General features: G+C 36.7%; 1 protein-coding gene across 2 annotated transcripts in view; it reads right to left on the reverse strand.

The window, feature by feature from the left end:
- The window catches only part of LOC149783993 (uncharacterized), a 42,229-nt gene extending 19,777 nt beyond the window's left edge, over positions 1-22,452 (reverse strand). The window contains exon 1 of one of the 2 annotated variants that reach the window (XM_089933189.1): positions 22,347-22,452. The gene's annotated coding sequence lies outside the window, so the exon portion shown is untranslated. Of the gene's footprint in view, positions 1-22,011; positions 22,104-22,346 lie in introns of those variants that run through there. The other variant, XM_089933188.1, reaches the window with a different exon arrangement.
- Between the last annotated feature and the right edge of the window lie 2,308 nt (positions 22,453-24,760).

Here is a 24,760-nt window from a genome sequence, read left to right on the forward strand (position 1 = left end):
ATGTCTCTCATTTGGCCAGCTACAATCGCGGCTACAAATATTTGTTTTGTGTCATTGACGTCTTTTCCAAATTTGCCTGGGTCGTGCCCTTGACTTCCAAATCCAGCAGCGAGTTAGTGCGAGCCCTGCAACGGGTGTTGAAACAAAGCGCTCGTCACCCTCTTCGATGGCAAACGGACAAAGGCACCGAATTTCTGAACCAAGCTTTCCAAAAAGAATTAAAGAAACGTGACATTCATTTTTTTACCACCGAGAATCCCGAAACCAAAGCCAGCATCGTGGAACGTTTTCAGCGCACTTTGAAAGAACGCATGTGGAAATATTTTACGCATCACCACACTCTGAAGTACATCGACATCTTACCGCACCTGGTGCAAGCGTACAACCAATCTTACCATCGAAGCATCGGACGTGCCCCGCAAGACGTGACTCCCGACAAGTGCTGGTGTTTGAGCGCCTGTTTGGTACGTCCCCGACGAGGGCTGTCCCCAAAAAAAGTGGAGAGTTGACCGTAGGAGATTGGGTGCGCATTGGCAAAACCAAACGCACTTTCGACAAAGGTTACTTACCTAACTGGACGACCGAATTGTTTCGCGTCACTGGACGAGTGCATGGCCGTCATCCTGCCGTCTATAAATTGGAAGACATGAACGGAGAAGTACTCAAAGGAACGTTTTATTTGCCCGAGTTACAACGTGTCACCAAAAAAGAAGACGACGTGTACGACATCGAAAGCATTCTCGAACGCAGAACCCGTAAAGTGGGCAAACGACGTGTCAAAGAAGTCAAAGTACGTTGGAAAGGATATCCGCCCAGTTTTGATTCTTGGATCGACGCTTCGCAAGTCATCGACTATAAAAAGAAGTGACCATCATGCCCTTTCACACAGCAGACGCAGCTACGTCGACCACTCCTTCTTCACCTAGTTCTTCTGTGCAAGATTTACAAAAACAACCCTTGTGGGTGTGGTGTGGAGAACGTGTGCCTAAAACGCAAATCGTCTTTTTCTGCCAAATCTTCGTGGTGTATTGTGTCATCGGGGCAGCCATCGCCAATTTAAGTTTGCAACAAGGAGACAAGCAATTGTGGACCATTTTTTTGAGCAGTTGCATCGGTTACCTGCTTCCCAATCCCTCCCTGAAATTCTCCTCGAACGGGAACCTTGTGTCCAGTGTCAGTCACCACTCCAACCACAATCAGAACCTCATTTTAGACAGAGACACGCCTCTGACGTCCAGTAACCCCTCGGACAGCCACAGAACTCTGGAATTATGAGTCACGAAAACCAATTTTACTTAACCTTACCCAGTGACAGTTCCATGGAGGTGTTTCCCAACAACACGTTGTGCTATTACACGGCCAAATTACCTCAGGCCATCCCCTTAGATCACGAAGCCCATTGGGAAGTGGCTTTAGTAGAAATGATTCACCCGACCCAAGTCCTCAATGTCCTTCCCAATCAAAATTTTTTTTAAGGTGGAAGTTAATGACGAGCAATTGCAACAGGAATTGAATAAGAGAGCCATGTCTGACATTAAAACCTATAATGAAAAAACTAAAACGTGGACCTACCACTTGTCCATTCTCCCAGGCTATTATTTTAGTGGTCATCATTTGGTCAGCACCATAGCCTCCAGGTTTAATGGAGTGTTTGGGAAAGCTTTTGAGAGTGTCAACAACAAAAGTGTCACCATGGAGTACCACAAAGTAGCTCGTCGCTTCTCGATGAAATTTGACCGGAGTAAAATCATGTCCATTTTATTTTGTCCTGAATTGTTTGACATGTTGGGCGGAGACATGGAGATGAGAAAGAAATTTGATCAAAAAGGTGAGCAAGTAATCATTTACGACAACGAGTCTTTTGCCAAGTATTTTCGTACCCCAGTAGAACTGAATCAAGGACTGAATTTGATCTTTGTGTATTCCGATGTGGTGGAGTACAACGTGGTGGGACACACCTCCGTACCGTTACTTTCAAAGTGGATTCTGCCACGAACGCTGACGAGGAAGGTGGAAACACTTACCACGTCCACCGCGAATTTGTCCATCCTCACTATTTGCCGGTCAGCAAGTCGTATTTGGATACGGTCAACATTACTATAAAAGGAGATTTGGGACAAAATATTCCATTCACCAAAGGAAAAGTCACGGTGAAACTCCATTTTCGAAAACGGTTCTCTCACGACTCGTAAGTCATGTATCCAGTGTACCGAGGGGTTGATCGACAGCGAGGACACGGTTTAGGAGATATGCTGAAATCGGCCTTTGGTTCGGTGGCCCCAGTGTTGAAACCGATGATGACACGCGGATTGCACGACTTGAAAGATGCGGCACTGACGCAAGGCAAAGAATTTCTCCAAAATGTCATCATCGACAAACAAAACCCTAAAGAAGCCTTCATGAGGGCTGGCAAAAATATCTTGCTGCAAACGGGCAAAGACATTTTGGGTCGCCGAGACACACCTATAAATGCCCTGCACGCTACCGAGTCAGGCATTCAGCAAGGACAAGGCAGAAAGAGACGACGAAGAAAACACCCTTTCACCAGACTTCAAGCGAGAAAGGCCAAGAAAAGAAGAACCGTTCGAGACTTAGACGCTTTCGATTATTGAGAAAGAGAAAAAAATGATGCACCGAGAGTCTTGCGCCTGTTCCAAGACGGAACTGGATCTGTTTGCCATGACCCCCACGATGATGACGATGCAAGAATCCCAGTGGGTGAAATTTCACCCCGTCTCCTCATTGACCGATTCCGCTCCCATCGAGTTTGAAATCAAAGGACAACCCGAAGATTACATCGATCTGAATAGCAGTTACTTGTACTTGAAAGTCCAAGTTCTAGATAAGGATGATGGTGGAGTAGATGACGCTGAGAATATAGCTCCCGTCAACAATTTCATGCATTCCTTGTTCAGCTCAGTGGATTTGTACTTGAATAACAAACTAGTCAGCAGCAGCATGGATACTTACCCTTACCGTGCCTACCTGGAAAATCTCTTGACGTACGGAATAAATGCCAAGGATACTCATCTCAATGCCTGTGTGCTGTGGGAACCTGACGAAGCGACCAAGTTCGACGCATTGGATGGAAGCAATTCCGGCTTTGAGCAAAGAGAAAGCAAAATCATAGAAAAGAAGAGTTTAGAACTGATGGATCGTTTGCATTTGGACATGTGGTTGCAAGAGAAATATTTGCTGAACGGGGTGAATGTCCGCTTGAGACTGAATCGCAGCAGTACCGCTTTCCATTTCTTGGCTGATCCTGCTAAGGCTCCTAAAAGCAAAATCGAAGAGGCCAAACTCTACTTACGACGCGTGGAAGTGTTACCCAAAGTGGGAAACGAAATCAGTCAAACGTTGAGCAGAACGACCGCCAAGTATCCCATACGACGTGTGGAAGTGAAAACGTTCACCATTCCCAAGGGACAGCATTCTATGATCGAAGATCATCTGTTTCAAGGACAGTTACCCAAGCGTTTAATCCTTGGTATGGTCTCGAATTCAGCCTTCAACGGAGCCTTCGCTGAAAATCCTTTCAACTTTCAACACTTCAACGTAAAGAAAATCGAAGTCAGTCGCGATGGCAAGACCTTGTGTACCCGACCTTTCGAACCTGACTTTAGTGACAAGAAGATGAATTACTTGAGATCGTACTTGTCCCTGTACGAAGCCACCGGCCAGTTAGGAACCAACACCTGTCACGGCATTACGTACGACGAGTATGCAGGAGGCTATGCTTTGTGGGCTTTCGATTTCACTCCAGACCAAGGCAGCGACGAGGGACATTTCCACCCTATAAAATCCGGCCAGATTCGTGTGGAACTTCAGTTTGCAAAAGAACTACCAGCGACAGTGAACGTCATCCTGTATGCAGAATTCGATAATACCATAGAAATCAACAGTTTGAGAGAAGTCATTCTAGATTATTAGAAGCCATGGAAGACTGTTATCCCTCTTTACCTAGTAGAGAAACTTTGGACATGAAATGTGAGGAGCCCGTGGAAGGAGAAGAATCTCAAGACAAAGACGAAGAAGTTGTCATGATGAAGTCGAGATGGCCAGAACAAGAAGCCCATTTAGTCTCCTGTTTTGCCAAACACTTGGTCGAAAAAATGACGGAATTGATCAAGAAAAATTGCTATGGATGTCAAAACGATCATCCCAGTCAAATTCAACACGATAAATGCCTGATGCTGAGTCAAGAAGAAAAATTGGACGAGTATCTGGACGAAGCTTGGAGTCTCATCTCGAACAAAGACGTGTTGCATCAGTGGTATAAAGACTTGCGTGAACATTCTTGTCCACCATTAACCACTCAAGAGATCCATCGTGTCGAAGCTCTCCTGAATCAGAGTGAGGAAACAGAACGAATAACCGTTTATTCGTCAGACATTTTCAAGCAAAAAGTCAGGATCGAATTGACGACTTATTATTACCTGTGAAGAAGAAAAAAAGCACACACAAATCAATGGATACCTGGGAACTTTATTACCTTTTGAACCACAGTTCGTATACGGCTTCTTGGAATCCTGTCGTCTGTGCTAAAGATGAACTCCCTCATCGCAAACCTAAAGACCATCAAGCTTACGTGATCAACACGGACGACAGTCATCTCCCAGGAACCCACTGGGTAGCCGTCTACTTTCCTCAAGAAGGATGTGTGGAATATTTCGATTCGTACGGATTGCCCCCTTTGGAAGACGATATCATTGACTTTATGAGAAGAAATGCTCAAACCACCCGATTCAATAATGTGAAATTACAAGGCACAGATTCCTTGGTGTGTGGACAGTACTGTGTGTATTTTCTGCATCATCGCAGCCTGGACTATTCCTTAGAACATTTAGTGACTCATTTTGATCCTCGTTCTTCTTCTAGAAACGATGTGAAAGTAGATCGATGGTTTTGTGACCATTATGCTTATCTTTTGTCTCAAGCTAGGAAACGTAGTGTCCATCAATGGCCTAATGACTTCCAACAGTGGAAATCACAACGTTGTCAGCCCTGTTTAAAGTAGACTGTAAATTGAAAAAAAATGTTAGTGATTTGAAACAATTGTTTGATGTTATATTGTTGGATTATTGTTAAAAATGTTAGAGTTGTTGTTTAGTGTTAAGTGATTTTTGAATAAAAAATGTTGTGTTTTGACAAAATGCCTTTGTCTTTTGTTTAGCTAGAAGAATGTTGGATTGATGCTCTTTCACTTCTTACTATCTCTCTCATGTCACTCATTGAACGTTGCGGCTCGAAAACCGTGTGGGGGATGTTTTCCTTCACCTCCGTGCTTTGACTTTAAGAACCGGGGGTTGTTTCCAGTCTAACCATCCATTGTCGACTCATCCTCCTAAGAAGATGTGCTCCAAACTAGCTAAGCTCAACGAAGCCTACGTGAATTTGCATAGGGTCAGACAGTCTGATACCGAAGCCAGAAGAAATAGAGAATGTGAGAATGCTAAAAGTCACTGAAGACCTGATAGAAGAACTCTTCAGAGAAGAAATGAACAGGGAGAAAGAAGAATGGACAGAGAAGTACAGACTTCAGAGACAGCAACAACAGCAGCAACAGCAGCAACAACAACAGCAGCAACAACCTGAACCTGATAGAGGCTTTGTCGATTGTCGTATCGACACCAAAGAGTTCTTCTTCTCTTTCCGAAGAAGCAGACCTATCGCCAGAAAGTCTATCCTCAGAGGACATCGCATTCTTAGAAACTAAAAAGATTGCCATAGCAAACAAAAAAACAGCCCTTTTCAGGGCTACCCCAATACTCTAGAAAAGAAATAACTATTAATTTGCCAATGTGTGTGTGTAGGTAGAGTAGTCTGAATATAAACACTAACTCTTTTTTAAAAAATGTGAGGGTATGTGTTTGTGTGTTTGTGTTTGTAAGTGCTTAAGTACGTTGGTATGGATAGTAGATTAAAATGATGTCTTTTTGGTGTTTGAGGTGTATATTTGGGGTTAGATTGGATTGCTTTGCGTATGTGGATAGTCTATTGAAGTGATTTATAAAAAAATTTAAAATAGTGATGGGTAGCATAAAAAAGTGAGTGAGTGTTTCTTTTAGGTCCGCGCGTTGTTATTTTTTTGTCATGATCTAGGTAAGATCAATTTTATGTTTTTTAGGGGGATGTTTTCCATCACGTCCGCGCTTTCAGTATAAATTGAAACTCGCTCGGCAGTCTAGCTACCCTTGTTGATTGATCAACACCACCAGAAGAATGAACACCAGAATTGTGAAACTGTTAGAACTCCAGATGCACCTGGAATATGCCAGGCGCATACTAAATGAACTGGCCGCGGAGGCCATTGTCGAAGAAGCAAGAATGAAAGAGGAGGAGGAAAGAAGAAGAAAAGAATATGAGGAGAGAAGAAACAAAGAAGAGGAGGAGGAGGAGGAGGAAAAGGAGAGAAGAAGAAATTTCAGAATCCCAGAAACCGAAAATTGGGATTCTGAAGCCACATATCCTGCCTCTGCACTCCCAAGAAGAAAGGTGAAAGGAGACTGGGGAAGAAGATGCGTGTGTGGCGCCAGGCCAGGAAGGTGCCACCATTAGATAGGTGCATTTGGAGTTCAAAAAAAACCAACAGCCCTTTTCAGGGCTACCCAATACTCTAGAAAACAAATAACTATTAATTTGCCAATGTGTGTAGGTAGAGTAGTGTGAATATAAACACTAACTCTTTTTTCATAGTGTGAGTGTATGTGTGTTTGTGTTTGTGTTCGTGTTTGTAACTGCTTACGTAAGTTTGTGTGAATAGTAGATTATGGGTTTGTTTATTGTTTCTTAGCGTATGTGAATAGTATAGTTCGGGTTTTATTATACGAAATGAGAAAGTAGGGGGATGTTTTCCTTCACGTTCGCGCGTTGTTTGGTTGTGATCTAGGTAATATCAATTTTAAAAGACCTTAACCTCCTTACAACCCTTAAAGGAACCACCTGGGGATCCAATCAAGAAACCTTACTAGCATTATATAAATCGTTAATTAGATCTAAACTAGATTACGGATGCCAAATTTACAACTCGGCACCGCAAAATAACCTCAAAAAGCTAGATAGCATACAAAGAAAGGCCCTAATTATTTGCACTGGTGCACTACCATCCACATCACTAGTGGAACTTCAAATCTTAACTGGAGAACTGCCGCTCCACCTTAGAAGACAAGAACTCACCATCAGATATGCAGCCAGGCTAACAATACACCCCGACACACACCCCACCCGGCTAACTATAAATAAATGCAACATACCTTTTAGAACTAAATTATCACAAAACATACCAGCAGGGAAATTAGTCCATCAATTAGTTGAACAACTTCCTATAGACAAACTCCAAGCAGAAATTGCAAATCACTATGACAAAGAACCATGGATAAATATCAACCCCACAGTTAACACCCTCATTACGAAATATGGCAATAAAAACGAACAGGAACTCAAACTAAACACAATCTGTACAGAAGAAATCAACTCAAAATATTGCAACTACATTAAGATTTACACTGATGGATCCAAAATTACAGAACCACCCAGAACAGCAGCAGCTTACGTAATCCCCGAACATAACATTAAAGTAGGACGAAGACTACATAACCTCTGCTCTATATACACAGCTGAATTCTGGGCCATACTTGAAGCACTCAAATGGATCAAAGAGAACAAAATACCCCAAGCGGTAATAATAAGTGACTCGCTAAGCGTCATAAACTCAATACTTAATAGCAACACCAAATCAAGAGAAAACTATCTTAGGCAAACCAATTTATTGTTAAAAATACTGAACAATAATAACTTACAAGTAAAATTTATGTGGATACCGTCCCATATTAACATACCAGGTAACGATATGGCAGATATAACAGCTAAACAAAAACTAAACGAAACCACTCACATCAACCTAGATTATAGCATATGCGAACTCAATAGCATATCTAAAACCCTCATTGATAATAAATGGCAGGAATTATGGAACACAAGCACTCAAGGCAGGAAACTAAAAACCATCATTAAAGAAGTATGTAGAAATAGGAAACCACCCAAAACAAAAGGCAGTGAACAAAAATTCATAAATAGAATACTCACGGGCAAAACCAAGCTGGCTAACAGCTTCGGACAGTACATAGGACCACAACCACATAACCCTAACTGCTACCACTGCAGGGTCCCAGAAGACATAGAGCATATTTTTAACAACTGCCATACACTTGAAAAAGAAAGGGCTAAGTTTAAAGTTAAACAGCAAAAAATTGGATCCCCTACAACATACCCAGAATTCTTGATGAACACAAACCCCAATATTAATCTAACATTCAAAAATATCATAAGTTTTATACACGAATCCAATCTACTCAAAAAAATCTAAGAAAGTAAATCAAAGACCAGTTAAAAATATAACAAATCACTGTTTGGGAATTATGACGGCCGGCTCGGTCTCGTGGGTTCACAGACTGACACAGCCGTTCATAGCCCGAATAATAAAAACCAGTTAAGGACGAATATTACAAAATCACTGTTTGGGAATTATGACGGCCTGCTAGGTCTCGTAAGTTCACAAACTGACACAGCCGTTCATACCCCGAATAATAAAAACCAATTAAGGCCACAAAAAATTAAAATAGGAAAATAGGAATTAATTAAAACAGGACTCCATAATAACATACAAACAACCATAAAACAAGTTTTCATTCCAAACCAATAAGATAGGGAATCAAAATAAATAAGGAATTCATGAATAAAAAAAAAAGAAAAAGAAAAAAAAAAAAAATACTCCTAACCGTCTCCTTGTCTCTTAAACAACATCTGGCTGAACTTTTAAATCAAGCTTCCACAGCTATTTCTACTAACATACTCAGCCAAATCCAGGCAATGTTGGCAGACGACACTGAAGAATTTGAAACTTCCACGCTGGCAGCGGCCCTGGAAGTATCATCATCCAACGGCGATGAAGCTGATGAACCTGCACCAACTAAACAGAGTGGAAAAAAGGAAGGCTCTGTCTACCGGAATATCGGACCGGGAAAGGCAATTGATGATATCAAAAAAGCGGGCCACTTCGTCAATGCCACAAGACCGGGTGTCCTAATGTGACTTCATCGCTGCCGACCAATCGTGGCGGGAGTCACATACTGCTTGGTTTGACACCTGGGGCATTTCAATCCAACTAAGAAACACGAGTGTGTGGTGTGACTATTCCCACTCATGTCTATTAGCCTTTCAGTCAGGTTGTTAAGGACTAGTTAGTCCTACACCTGAGTGGCTAAATTAAAAAGTACTCTTTGAGTACATAAAAGCCTGGGGGATGAGGCTCCTTTTCCTTCCCCCAGCAGTAATTAAAAATCACGCAGTGCGTGAATAAAAAAGTGGTACATGTTCAAACGAACGAAAACCACTATAATCCAACTAACTAACTAACTCAATTTTATGTCTTAGGGGATGTTTTCCATCACGTCCGCGCTTTTCGTATAAGAACCCACAGTATTCGTCGCTCAAACCATTCTGCAAAGAATAAAAAAGAAGATGGCTTCGAACCACCTTGACAAAATGGAAAAATTGCAAAACGTCCTGGACAATTTAGGAATGATGGAGCAAATGTTGGTTAACCTAAACGAGGATCACTATTCTTATAGTCCCCATCGAGTGAAGATGGAAAAATGAAGGTAATCATAGTGATCTGTTGAAAGAAATAAAGGAGGAGAAGGAGGATGAAGAGGAAAGGATAAGGATGAGAGCATGGAACGAAAAAATTGAAAAAGAAGAAGAAAATGAGAAGAGGAAGAAAGAAGAGGAGGAGAAGAAAGAAGAGGAGGAGAAAAGGAAGAAAAGAAGAGAAAGAATGTAGGAGATAAAATAAGAAGTTGGTTGAGAAAAAGAAGAAATTAGAAGCAGAAGAAGAAGAAGAAGAAAAACCAAAGGCCCTTTTCAGGGCCCCCATATTTCTCGAAAAGAGAATGACTTTTCAATTGCCTACCCTTTTTTTTAAAAAAAATTTTTTTTAAAAAATCCCATGTTAAATTCCCCTTGTACGTAAAATGACCCACAATTTATTCCCATGTTAATTCCCCTTGTACGTAAAGTGGTATACGATTTTTCTCCATGTTAAATTTCCATTGTACGTAAAGTGGCCCAGGGGTCTCTGTAATGTTATTTTGCATTGTACGTAAGGTGGCCTTATTCACTACTTATACATATATATATATATATATATATATATATATATATATATATATATATATATATATATATATATATATATATATATATATATATATATATATATATATATATATATATATATATATATATAACATATTTGGAAATAAATGTTAATTCATACACTTCGAAAAGTAATAATACAAAATGATAAATAGCAGGAAGTCACGTAAGCAACGTAAGAAATGTGGCAAAGGTCAGAAAAAGCTAAATTATCGTGCCTTGAAAATTACCTTCATACAACAGGACATTTGCGATTGTTTGTATATGCTTGTTTTTTAGAGCAATATTTTAGCGCTCAAACGAAAAGGAATCATATTACATTGCTTCTGGCATATTTTTTTCTAAATATTTTCTTCCATGAAATATTTAAAGATTCACAACACCCCTACTATCATTCGGATTGTCTCGGCTATTTAAGTGAGACAAATAGATCTCTCAGATGAATGTCGTTGTAGTCATTTGAAGAAGAAATATAATTTTCATTCGCCCGAAATATCTTCGCAGGAAGAGAAACCGCAATCTGTTAGCTCCATCTCGGTATTTGTACGATTTATTGATTACATGTTTAACAGAGTCGCTGCGTTGGAACAAAAATAGTTTGATGTATTTGCAACTTCATGCTCAAGCCTTCTTTAAGTAAATAACAAAACTGTTCCGAAGGGCATTTATTGGCATGCGTATGACCGACTCAACAAATGCTAGTACTCTAGCAGTAAAGTCACCGCAAATTGCAATTACTTCAAAAGCGACAATGGATTTAGTAAACAAATATGCTAAATAATCTAGTACCCGCATCTCTTTATATCACACGTACATGCATGTACATATACACTTCTACTGCGTGTTGACTGTAAATTTATAATCACCCATCATGTCCACCAATACAGTTAACATACAGCACCAATTATTATGTAGATGAATTATTTAATTAAAGTGATAAATTTTTCGCTGAATGTGAAGAAACACTATTGATATTTTAACTTTTAAACTAACGTCAATCTGCAATTCTCATACAATATTAGACAAATATATTACGTTATCATACTAAACTTGATGCTAATGATTCATTAATTTCAAGAGTGTAAGTCTTAACGATACAACTGAAAACGTTTGTGACTACGAGTGAAATGTTCTCCATTTTCCATAAACTTTAAGAACAATTTAATTATTAAAACTATTCCAGATTTGTATATATATATATATATATATATATATATATATATATATATATATATATATATATATATATATATATATATAAAAAGATATACAAATGAAGGGAAAATAGGGCATTTCATTTTTCCTGTTGTGCTTCTGTAGTACATTATTGCACATACAAAAATGCGTCACTCGCATTCTTGGTAAGTTGGTATACGTTATGTGATGTATTTCGCTGTATATACCCTTATCACCATTTACATTAAAACGAAAATATCACTAATTTATATGTAATATCTACAGCTAGTAAATTCTTCATAAATCTAATAATCTAGTGTCAAAGTGTTTTCAAAACTAATCATGTAGTGGTTACGACACCTGACTAATAATCCTTTTCTTTTGTTTCAGTAGTTTTTCGTATACAAGCTTATTGATGTGAATAACACATCTTCTCACCAAAATAACCGTATTTGCACGTTCGAATGCATTCTGCTATGTCCCTACGATTCATCTCGATTTGTAAACCTAGTGGTACTTAACCAGAACCTAGTATAATGGCGCCTACTTCCTACTATGTACAGTGCATTGAATTATCAAGTCAAATCAGCAACAAATCAAACGTTATGTTAATGCAAACTACTTCATACATCCGAGAAGGCTGTCAACCAAATGGTAACTATAAACATTTTTCCACCCAGTTAAAATTTCACCAACTTCACTAAGAAATGTGTACATAATTTTCACGTGCTGTTTATTCAGTGTGGGTTAAATGGATCAAGCGAAAATGCTTATATAGTACGACCAAAACATCATAGGTTTACATTGTACATGACAAACGGGATCACCTCCCTTATCTAATTTAGATGAACATACAAAGAGTTTTAAATGTGTGAGTGAAAGTGTGTATCAGCACATGATAAACTGCATTGTCTATAATGAACTTTTTCAGCGTTTCTTATTAATAAAAACTTCTAACAACATTCGACAGTTAGTCTTAGTTTAGTCAATCAACGTAAAACAACACTGCTAATCGTATACTCCTAGGCGAGTAATACTTTCCACCGATAACTCGGGCACTAAAATGTCAATGATTCATCTGCATACTGGATGTTTTTAACTAGAGTAAAAAAGATGATCCACTCAAATGCATACATAATTACTCATTCTCTGAGAAGCTGTCTTAAGGGCTTGAAAAACATATTTCATGTACCTTTTTCAAAGGATAATATCTAATTGAGCCATATACATACATATATATATATATATATATATATATATATATATATATATATATATATATATATATATATATATATATATATGGGGTTTTCTGGTGTACACACATATATATATATGTATATCTTTTTAATTTGTTATTTGGCTGAGTAGACCTCTCTCTAATCAGCACAATCACTACTCGAAAATCACAGTCATTCACTCTAATTTTCAGATCTTAATATTAGTGCTGATAGACCAATATATGGGTAGCCAAACAAGGCCCATCAACCGTACAGTTTTATATCTTCAACTTGGAAACATGAAACCTAACTTGCGTAGCGATAAACTAGTCAACTTTACGTTACCGTATACAGCGTTAGCATCTATTTACACCTAAAGTCTCGTTTTTATTATTATGTCGTGACCCGCCTTGGTTCATAAGCTATGTATAAGCACGACAGGTAGGGTCTGTACCGCTTAAACGTAAAAACCTGGAAGCCGATCCCAATCATAAATGAAAAGGATAAATATGTTTAGCCTCAAATATCCTTTCCACTTATTTTGCTATGGTGCCTAGGTTGAGACCCTAATGTAATCGCAGTTAGTAGGATGACTAATATATCTTCAGTAGGTATGTCACTGATACACAGATAATTATACGTATGAAATTAGCAATGTTAGTTTTGCAGAAAAATTTCTGTATTATCATATTCAATAATGTCAGCTGAAACCCATCTGGAATAGAAGATATCGGTAAGACCTTTTCAAGGACACATACAAAATGACAAACATGATAATGTTATCGAGATTTTGCGATCTTGGGCTTGCAAGAACTGACTCCATATCCCAAATAAAGCATGAATTCACATACAATGTTAATCGTCAAACGATTTTGCATAAAAGATACAGCAAAATTACGAAAAAGGAAAATTCACGGAAAAGAAACGAATACACAAAAGTATAATAATGGATTGGAAGAGATGAAAAGAATCAATACGGAGTGAAGTGATTGAAGTTCAATGAGAAAAAGGAAAGTCAAGTCGAACAGGACTACAAATACACCCAGACAATTGTTTAAATCTGGTCAGCGAAAGTTGCATGTGTGTCTGGCTATTCACGTAAGGAATTATCAGATGCTCTACGACGTAGTTCAATGATACTTCTACGACAAATGTTTCAGTTTACCAATTTGGCAACAAAGGCAAACGGTATGAGAGCATTCAAGAACGGCGCATTTACACACCATGCTTTTGTTACCGCCAAAATATTAACTTAGGCGATGTATATATAGGACGAAATGAGTAACATCAAATCAACTGAAAGTTATTGTTGTTGTTCTTGTAGGGTTTAACGCCATTTTTCAGCACACAGTAGGCTATGCAAGGCGTCCAATATTAATGGTGGAATGAAGAACCCGGGAAATCCCCAGAAAGAACCACCTACCCCTGAGAAACTACTGGCAAGCTTTCTCACATACCCACGTTGGCCAATTACAAGACTCGAACCCACGCAGACAGAGATGAGATGGCAGTGATCCGTAACGGAGAGCGCTTTAGAACACTCGGCCACTCGGGGCCCCAACCGAAAGTTATACATATATATATATATATATATATATATATATATATATATATATATATATATATATATATATATATATATATATATATATATATATATATATATATATATATACATATGTATGTGTGTGTTTTTACATATGTGTGTGCGTGTGTTCCACATAAATAACAGTCTTACATTAAATAAGTTTTCAAAAGGTATCACTTTCCTATGTGAATTATTTGGCTGTCAAATAGCTATACGAGCTATACAGCTAAGGAACTGTCTACTTAGCTAGGTGAACTATATGACTGTCCAATTTGCCATGTGAACTACGTGACTGTCTAATTAGCCATCTAGTGATCTATGTGACTGTCTGGTTTACTGTCTGAACTACATGACCGTCACATTCGATATGTGAGCTATCAAATTAGCTATATGAGCTACGTGACGTCTAAGTAGCTACGAGAGCAATTTGACTGTCCATTTATTTATCTCAGCTGGTCGACTGTCCAATTAACTGTTTCGCATTTTGAAAATACAGCACACACCTTTTGCAATCGTAGTTGTACCATATTCTGGTGTGTATATTAATCTAGAAACATGTAGCAATTTCATATATATCCTTGTATCAACCGTATAATTTTGCCTGCTTAAATTAGCACCAATGGAATTAAATAATTAATTATCTAGGATGTTAGCTCCACATGGCTCTTTTTAAACAACCGTGCTCATCGTGAATGTTATTGTTTAACCATGTTCACTTGACTGGTGAATTCTCTAACACTGATTAGCTTCATACTTTTAAGTATTGTATGGTCGTACTAGACAAAGAGTTGAAGTTGATTATTGATACTTCCGAGACAGCGTACATAATTGAGGTTACTCAGTTGTATGAATGACACTGAATACAATAATACAATATATTGCAAGTACTATGTCAAATGAGACATTCCAAATAATAATCGCGTAGTTCATATCTGAGAGATTTTTATTTTCTTATAATCTCAGTTTTAGAGTCACGACCGTTGATTTAAATATAAACTTAGCTTCATAACCACCTATGCGATCAATATCAACTGAAAATAGATAAAACTTTGAGGTATACCATTCTAATCTATATTACACGTTAACCATTATATATCATACAGATGTAACTTGCTTTACTTTATATAGGTTGTTAGAAACCCTTACTTTGATTTAATAATGACATAAATGCACATTTAATAGTCCGTAGTACCGGACTGTCAGAAAAGTTCATTCTTTTGTGATACCGAACACCTTAATCCTGCACGAAATAGTAAAGTGTATTAGGAACCACTTTTTAAACTTAACATGTACACTGCTGTAGTAGACGCTTTAGGTTCTAGTTTATTATAATTGTGGAGGAACTAAATTAACAGTTTCGTCTATATGAAAGTAGAGATGATCAAGTGAAGCATGTGGACGATTCTTCTACTGAGTCACAAATTAAACTTTCAGAGAAACAACCGAATGAATGTAATATTCGCAATGTCCACAACAAATGTGAGAGATGCAGTTTTGGTAATCGCATTCTGATCAGTGAAACAAGTTTTTTTATAACTGAATTGATTACGCTATCACATCTGGGTTATATAAAACTAGTATAGAAAACATACCGAGAGCAATCGCCGTGTCATATCAATCAAAGACGTACTATTTTATAAGTCAAAGTACAAGGTTCGAGACAAAAAAGAAAGCAACTCAAGATTTTGGTAGAAACGTAAGGGCCTCAGATCTAATATGCCAAGACTAGGAAGGATTCATATTTCTGCTGGCTGAATGGACTGTCACTCAACAGATGTTTTGCAAGTTTCCATGTCAAATTGTTTGATACAATGTCTACGAGTTAGGCTAGTGATAGACGCCATACAGGTTATAACATAGCTGGTATCCCTACAAAAAGCATCCAAGTGACAAGGGGAAAACATGTCTTCTTTAGCTGGTAATAAGACCGACAAAAAATAAACTTGACTTTTTTAATCTTGGAGTTCCTTAAAATGTACTTTCTTATTTATTTCTTAGTTAATTACATATGATGTCATGGGTTCGACATCTTGATTACAAATCGCGAAATTTTATTGCAGTTTTACTAAATTTCCAACTGCAATCATATTATCCTTACTGCACTCAAAATGAAATGAACGTGACATTCCATATAGTTTTATAATTTCAATTGAAAGACTATTTCTCACATTTTATGATTTCAAATATTCACTTGCAGAACAGTACAACCAATGCTGGTGAGTCAAGACGCGTACCTCCCTGCTAAAGAAAACACTTGAAATTCGTGTGGAATTGTCACAGATAACACATTCAATCCATAAGCAGCGGAAGTAAGTAGAATCAACAAACAAAACCTCCATCCTTTCCACACTAACTGAAAAGGTTGTTGGACAGTGCATTCATTAACAATATGAATCGAAATTTTACGTTTATGTAAAATTACATTTCTTATTTAAATTAATAGCGACCAACTTCAAAGGTCGCTGGGTGGTGACGTATGAACTTTAATAGTGTTATTGTGTATTGATGAATCTGCAGAAGTGTTTTTTAATACAGCATAAATTCAGTTAATTTGTTTCCTGTATTGTATTATTTTATAATTAAGCCCCAGGTAGAATAAAAAATGAGAATAAAATAAAAGTGTCACTATATTTATATATGAAAGCGAATGCGGAAACAATATATATGTTATCCAGTAAGTGCCAACCTGATCACTCCATTTAGAGTGACAATGTATAAACTATTGCATCAACCATCTGACAATGTTTTCATCATATCAAACAGTAGCTGAAATGGAGAGCGATGGACCAGATATTCGTATTTTTTAATTTTATTTTAAATACAATTCACCTTTTGATGTGGCCTACAGACCTTAAAATGCAATACCATTTTTACTACCTATAATTACAGAGCTTCTGAATTCTTAGAGGCTTGAATATTTGTCTAACGGCATACACAAACGTATAAATTAATTTACTTTTTAAAGAACCCACTATCATTCATATTGATATATGCGACCGTGTATGATTACCAAGTATTCAAAATTTATACAAACTGGATATTTTCAGATGAAATAACAAAAATGCATCACGCTGATGGTATCACAAACGTCTTCCAACACTGTAAAAACTAGTAAATGAGGTAGCTTAATATGAATAACTACCTCCTAAAACAAGCAACTGCATGATTAATCAATAGTCAAAAATCTAATTTTTCAATGAATGTGAGCTATATGCATTGACAGCAACCTATATTAAACTGGAATAAGCGGATATATAATATTTTAATCTATTGGGGCAACTTTTACATTTTAATTATTTACGAGGTTTGATTGAGACACTGCTGCGAACCCATGAACACCAGGGAATATTTTTATCTAGACAAAATAATATCAAATTTTTTGAACTCATGCAGAGTCATTCTATCCTTATGATCAAAGGCCAGCAACTCAGATATAGTTTACCTCATGTGCGTTTGTACCTATTTACACTGATCTCCCAGTTGAATTTATTTAATGTTGATCCCCTGGATAACAAATTGTTTATAAACACGATAATCATAAATTGAAAGTTTCTCGTTTCCTTTGTATGTCATTTATAAATAAGATCGGTAACTTAATCTCATACACATACACATTTTACCTCTGCTTACGAAATATCTTGCAGTTTTATTACAAACATCCACTGACACATTACCGTGATACTATTCAATCTGTCGGGAAGTGTTAGGGAAAAGAAGAACGTATATAATTGAGGTTGAAGTACACAAAGATTCATCATTACTTGCTGGAGTAAAAAACAACACACCTGTCGCAATATATGAGCATACTAATTTTCAAGATAATGTTTCTTTTCGGAATTCTGACACTCAGTTCTAATTTAAAGTAACCTACAGAAGTACGGTCAAATAATGTAGAAAATGGATAAACGAAATGTGAATTATCCAGCTGTGCAAAGTATCCGAAAATATGTTACAACCATGCAATATATGAAAACAATAAAAGGAAAAAAAATATACATAAAGTTAAACGTTTTGTGGAAATACAGCAAATGTCCAAGTATTCTTCCAAAGAAATTAGTTTCAAGCATACTGACAAATACAGATTTATATCTTCGTCGTACGAGTACATTTATCTCTACAACGATCCAACATATTTCAAACATATTTTTCGACGAACATTAGGTACAGCTGCATTGCCACATTTCTCCAGACAAATAATTTGTGTGTGATTTGGACTTTTAACGTATCTTTAACATTTTTTCAGTCATATCGCTACGATGTCTGCAGTGTAGAGTTTATAGTGATGTCTAGCACTGTGGCATCATTCCGCAGACATGTAGCTTGATGTCCCAACCAGTCACGCGGATTTCTCTTGATTCCTTTCATGCATTGAAGTGACAGATTATACAGACTTACAATCTAAATACTATTTCATTAACTCTTTTTGCTTGATTATATTATCAACATGTGTTTGTGACCGTAACAAGAACATTGCGTGGACTATATAATATTTTAAAATATTATCACATAATCAGTTCGCCAAATAAGGATTATGTTGAGTATATCTAACAATATAGGTAAAACATCTTTATGGCCATGACAATATAATTCCGTAGTGCTGCCACAAAAGTAGACAAACATTGTAACACAGATCCGTAAAAACGACTCACAGATAACACTTTTAAACGGATAGGCGATTTCGTTTGTGTATATCTGAAAGAAAATGTGAAATATGTGCTTCACAAGACTTAGTTCATGACTGTCACGATTTTAGTAGATAAAAGTATTTTGATGAAATAAGAAAGTAAGATATAAGTAAGAATGATCTCACAAATATTAATATATACTCATAACTTTAAAACTGTTCATCTCGTTATGTCATGCAGTTCCAGATCTGTATAGCTCTTTTTCCGTTCAATATCATATCCGCGTAAATACCACAATTAGGAATTCCTATTTGTAATGAATATATTATGTTTATAATCAAATTCATCGTACATATATATTTTGTTGAAAGTGTTAACCTATGTCTGTATTTTAAATATGTGACTGACAGAATGTGTTATGAATGATACTCTCTTAGTATAGTAGGAATTCAGTGTTTAATATAATGTAAAGATTGAGACAATGTAACATAGATATATTTGACTCCAGTGTACGTTAATGTTTCGTGTGTACCTATTCTTCAGTACGTGTTTTCGCGAAAGCTATCTGCATATAACCGTTGAATTTTTGTATTATTACTATTATTATTTAGACAGTTTTCTTCTCCTTTTGAGTTTAATTCCATTTTTGAGGACATGCTATATACACGGCGATCAATGCATCCGGAGAGGACGAATCCGGGATAGAAATATTGACTCACTGAAAGCCACTGGCAAGCTTTCGCACATATCTTCGTTGGCCGAACTAGAGACTCTGATAGATGTGAGATGTCGTTGATATATAGCTGCGAGAACCGTAGACCAAACGAACACCCGGGTCCCACTAATTGGACATAATACGTGATAATGATAATACGTAATGCGACTAAGTATTTTCTGCTTAATTTCAAAACTTTTGGCCAGCATGTGCTCCACAGAAAAAGGTTTTGGTAACGAATGCGTCAATGCTGAAAAACTAGTGCAGTTTCAAAGTAAAATTCCCAAACGGTGGCGGTACAAGTAAGGGGCACACACAGGAAGGGGGATAGATACGGAGAAAGAAACAAATAGACATTTAATTGAACGAAGCCATTACAACTTCGTAAATGTGGTAATATTGCAAAAGAGTATGCTTGGGAATGTGTTCCTGATTTGATATGTTCATGAAGTGACCTCTAAAAAAATAACTTGATTGCCATTTCAGGGTTCCTTCATTCCTAAATGAACGAATGGGTGCAGAATTAGTCAAACCATGTTTTGTTTATTCGAGCTTTTAAAACCAAATATATCTTACAATTGGTTTATCATTGTTATATAATTATCTGAAACACTGCCTTTGCTGCAATCCAATTATCCATAGTTCAACCTATTTCTCTATCAAAATATTTGTTCATTTGTCTATTCGTTTCTCTGTCAGTTATCCCAGTCAATCTGACCATCTCCTTTACAGTGCACAGCAGATATATGAAAAATTATATATTTGAAAAAAAAAACTGTTAATGCATACCCTTGGAAAATTGGTATTAAACATGAGGAAATAGCAGTTAGTCTCTTGTGCAACTTAAGAAATGAGCAACGGTGAGAAAAAGTAATTTATCTATGTTTTAAAGGTATATTCAGGAAACATTAAGGTTTTGTTTATTAGGACAATGTTTAAGCGCTTTGTAGAGAACAAATGATATTACATTTATTTAGGTTTTCTTCTAAACATTTCTTTTCTGAAATACATAAATATTCTAAACATTATACCTTTATTTGGGTCGTCTCGACTTTGTCTGTGAAACCAAAATATGCCTCAGATAAATGTCTTTGTAGTAATTTGAAGACAGAAAATAATGCATTGTATTCGCCTTAAATATTTTCTCGAAATAGAAACCGCAATCTGTTCGGTCCATACTTATTTTGTTAACGATTGGATTCACTATACGATTAACACATAAGCTGCAACTGCATAAAATAGTTTAATGTGTTCGTAACTTCATGTTTAAGCCTTACTATATCCATAAGAGAAGTGGTCCGAATGACGGTTATTGGCTTCTGTACGAATAACGTAGAATATACTCATTCACTATCCTTTAAGTTGCAGTAGATGGTTAATAACTCAAGAAATCACGATGGATTTGATAAGCTAAATTAACTATTTTCCGCCTCTATATTGCTCTACCTATCTCCATCACATATATATACATGCACATGTAAACATGCACTAATTTGTTACTGTAAATACATACTTATTATCGCCCGTAATGTCCAGCAATAGAGAAAACATTCATGATCAGTTTTAATGAAGATTAATTATATCAATTTAATTCACCGTGTTATTTTAAATATGAACGAACATTATTTTGATTATTTTTTAAATAACTTCAATCTGCTCAACTAACATAATAATAGCTAAGATAAAATGACTAAATTACAAATATAAGTTTCTGGAACAGATTTATTAAGTTCAAGAAAGCAAGTCTTAATGATACAAATTAACAATGTCGACTCCTGGTGTTTTTGATGAATAATAACATGTTCCCCTGTCCTGTATAAACTAAAGAATAATATAATTAATAAAACATATACCAAATTTTTATACATGTAAATGGAAAGGAGTGCATCAACCTCTTCATTTTGCGCTTCTATCTATATACAGTAGTTCATAAGCAAAACACGACACTCGCTTACTTGATACTTTGATGTACTGTACGCGATGATTTTCGCTGGATGTAATGTTATCAATATTTGCATTAAAACGAAAAATTGTCTACTTCCCAAATCAAAAACAGCATTGTTCTAGGACGCACCATGCACCCTGCTACATAAGCCATGTAAGTGTTTTCCAATGTCACAATTGAAACGTATGACTCATAACTGATATTTCATTTATTTTGTTTCAACAGCTCTTCATATATATGTTTTTCATTGAGGTTACCAACCATTCTCATCCAAATAAACTTAGTAACGCTATAGATACATAATGATATGTTTCTATCATTTGTCCCGATATTTAACCACAATGATACATAACATACAATAATGGCTGATACTTCATGTTTTGTACATTGCATTGGTGTATCAACTTAAATGAGAAATAAATCAACGTAATGTCAGTGCGAACTACTTAATCCTTTGTGGAATATGGTCCATAAAATGGTATGTGTAAATGTTGAAACTTTTGTAACTTAGAGAAACTTGTACATACCTATCACGTGCCGTTTATTCAGTGGAAATTAAACGATGATCAAGCAATACTAACATAACAGCAGACGTTTATATTGTACATAACAACGTTATCACCTACCTTATACCATTCACACGAACATACAAAGAGTGTTACGTGGATGAGTGCATTTGTTTCTACGGCACTTGATATACTGCATTGTCTATGCTGCATACATTCAATCATTTCTTATTCACGATAACATGCAAAATCATTTGACATTACGTTTTAAATTAGGCAAATAAGGTAAAACAATGGTACAAATGGCAAATAATATTTCCACTCTTCGCTCTGGTACTAAAATGTCCACGACTTACCTGCATACTGCGCTATTTGTCATCCATGGGTGGCCAACCAAAGCAATTCAACCGCAAAACGTGTACCTCTTCAGCTTGGAAATATGACACATAACTTCGCTAAAGACGATAAAGTCAATTTTCCGTACATGGCGTGTGTACCTGTTTAAATTACACAGCGAGCACAGACTTGGTAAATAAGATAGTTGTAAACAAGACTGGAACGGATTGTACCACTTAAACCTGGAATCATGGAAGAATAGCAAAATAATAAATTAAAAGGAAATATTTTTAGCCTCAACTATTGTTTACATTTATTTTGTGTGGCCGAGTGGTCTAAAGAGCTCACCGTTCCGGATCACTGCCATCTCACCTCTGTCTGCGTGGGTTCGAGTCTCAGACTCGGTTAACATGGGTACGTGAGAAAGCTTGCCAGCAGCCTCTCGTGGGTCGGTGTTTCTTCCCGGGATTTTCCAGGGTTCTTCCTCTACCATTATACTGGCCGCCATGTATAGCCTATCTTGTGCTGAAAAATGCCGTTAAATCCTACAACAACAACAATAACAACAACAGCAACAACTTAAGAGAAATTCAAGGTAAACATGCCGGCTAAATTACAAAAACGAAAAATAATGATATTAAATCATTGATGAGTTAGGTGAATCAATATGCATGAGCAAACTGAACATACTATCGAACAGAGTGCACACACGCACTGCAAACTGCTTAAATCTAGTTACTGAATGTGGCCTCGGTGTCCGACCTCCGTGTCCGGCTGCTCATGTATTAATTATTATAAGCTCGACAACGTTGCGAAATGATACTTTTATGACACATGACAAAGTTTACCGTTTCGCAAAAACTGAACGTGCTATGAGAGCATTCAAGACAGTAGCAGTAACACAATGTACGTTGTTACCGCCAAGATATATCTTAGGCATTATATAGTATATTGTAGTGTCCTTCTGCCTTTATGTACTTTGTGAGTGATTTGGTAAAACGTACACGTCGACAAATACCCATCCATGATCATATAATCCCATATTCAATAAAATAAAATAGATAGTACAGGTACCACATAAACTGTAGCAATCCTACTAGAAACTATGTTGCTCATGACTAACACATTTGTACGTTTAGCATTTGTTGGATGATAATCTCAGTATGCGAGTCATGTCAGTTGGTCTAACTCTAAAGACCAATATAGAGTAGTTTTAAAGGAATATTTAAGGTATGCTATTCTGTTCTGCATTACATGTTAGCTATTATACATGCTAACTGGACTTACGTTAGTTCCGTTGCTAAAACAGCACATAAAGCACGGCTTGCCATTTTGAAATACATAATGTCATTGCGAACAGAAAAACATTTCCCGATAAACAATACAATGTACAGCGTAGTACCAAACTGATGACAAGTACGCTGGAAGTTAAGACAAGTATTCAGGAGGTTATGGAATTTAGGACATGTGTATATTTATAATTGGGACTATGCTACAAGTATTAGTACAGTAGTATGACGAATAGTTACTTTTGTACAGGTAACGAATATAAAACAAATTGGAGCGTTGCGTACAACTGACATGTATGTTGAATACAAAAGTAATTGTGGACCCCACTATATATGTCACGAAATAAGTACGAACCTGATCACTTCATCTAGCCTGAACTTACCAAATATATGCCGTCAACCATCTGACAATGACTTTTCACCATATCCAGTAGTAGTTGAAATTGATTGTGACGAGCTATCAATTCCAGTTTTTTATATGTTTATTCGTTTGTTTTTCTTTCCAAATAGTACGAATTGTTTTATAAGGCCTTGCAGATATTAAAAAATTGGCGCTTTCAGTTTCATGACTACTACTCTATGGATATGCGAGCAGTTCTGCACCAACAAAGGACGCTTTTAACCAGTTTCAATATATGAGAATTTAAAGGGTCACCACTTATGTGTTTAATGTAACCGAAATGAATGGACCATAGCGATATTTCAAACGTAGAGCACTGAAAATGTTAATATCACATAACGTTATGCAAAGACATATTCGGACCGCTCATAAATGTATAAAGAATACGTAGAAGCAGCCTCAAGTTCCTTTAAATATTATTGTTCTAATGAACCGGATGAGCTCCAGGTCATGGAAACTGCAAGGAAAAGTAGCTTAATATGACTAACCAGCTCCTATAATTTAAAATCTTATGATAAATCAACAGTTAAAAATCTAATTTTGCGACCAATGTGCGTTATACCCATGGTACACTGCCTAAATGAAAACCGATATTGCAGACAGATATTTTATACATATATTGACGCAAGATGTAAACTTCGATTGTATGTAAGGATCGATCGATACAATCCCAGAGAACTCATTAATTACCAGGGAATGTGTGGTCATCGACAAAAATCTGCAAACTTTGTGAATAAGCCACAAG

This window comes from Sinohyriopsis cumingii, chromosome 14 (assembly GCF_028554795.1).
Source record: "Sinohyriopsis cumingii isolate HCF-2022 chromosome 14, ASM2855479v2, whole genome shotgun sequence".
NCBI classification, from domain to species: Eukaryota; Metazoa; Mollusca; class Bivalvia; order Unionida; family Unionidae; genus Sinohyriopsis; species Sinohyriopsis cumingii.